Genomic DNA, 1,128 nt, shown 5'->3' on the forward strand with positions numbered 1-1,128 from the left:
TACCCCATCATACCCTGTGCTAGAAGGCCACTAGAACCATTTCAACTATGTTAGTTTTTCTTGGAAGCCAACAAGTGTTTGCCCAGTTAAGAGCGCGGTAACAATCAGTCACGTTATGTTATAATGATTGTCGATATCTTTAAAAGCCTTGTCAAGTTCCTTTTTGAGTAACACTCACCCCACCCTTAGAGAAATTTATCTGTGGTTCACCTCTTTGAATTACCTCATTGTTGTTCCACATTTACCATAGCCGAAAAACAAACAAACAAACAAAAAGCTTTTTATTAACCAAGTGTTCAGAAGGGGGCGCCACTGTAAACAATGAGAGTTTTCGCTGCCGGGACAATTTTGTGGCAGAAACAGCTGAAAGCAATCGGGTCAGACAGAGCCAAGGGCTGGAGGGATTTTTAAAATGACAAAAACCGAACCTAATCTAACCAAAACAAAAATCAAAACCAATGGCCAAGATTTCAAGTTTGCTACTAAAGGTATGGCATTCTCCTAAGACATGCGAGTGACTTGATCACTTTATTTATATATTTATATTTGAAGAAGAAGGAACTATTTGATGCAGCAAATCCACGTTGGTTAAAAATTACCAGATATGGGGGCTCCTGGGTGGCTCAGTGGTTTAGGCCTCTGCCTTCGGCTCAAGTCATGATTTCAGGATCCTGGGATGGAGCCCCACATTGGGATCTCTGCTCAGCGGGGAGCCTGCTTCCCCCCTCTCTCTCTGCCTCCCTCTCTACCTACTTGTGATCTGTCTGTCAAATGGGTAAATAAGATCTTTAAAAAAAGAATTACTAGATGTGAAATACATCGAGGGTATGGGAAGGAAAATGATTTCACCTGATCTGACTAGGAAGTGGTTGAAGCCTGAATTAAAGTGCTACAAAAAGAGTAGAGACCTGGGAAATATATGGGGTAAAAATCCCTAGAAAAACAGCAATAATAACTGGCTGCTCTTTATTGACCAGATCCTGCGATAGGCAAAGAAGAGCTGGTTTTAGCCAGAGGATGATCTCCGTTTGTCTTCATGATCTGGCATTTCCTGCAAGCCAGGCATGGGGCTCTGCACTAGAGCTGCAAATGCTGGGTCCCTCATTGTCCCTTTTCTCTTCTCAGGGG

This window comes from Mustela nivalis, assembly GCF_964662115.1.
Source record: "Mustela nivalis genome assembly, contig: HAP1_SCAFFOLD_817, whole genome shotgun sequence".
NCBI lineage: Eukaryota > Metazoa > Chordata > Mammalia > Carnivora > Mustelidae > Mustela > Mustela nivalis.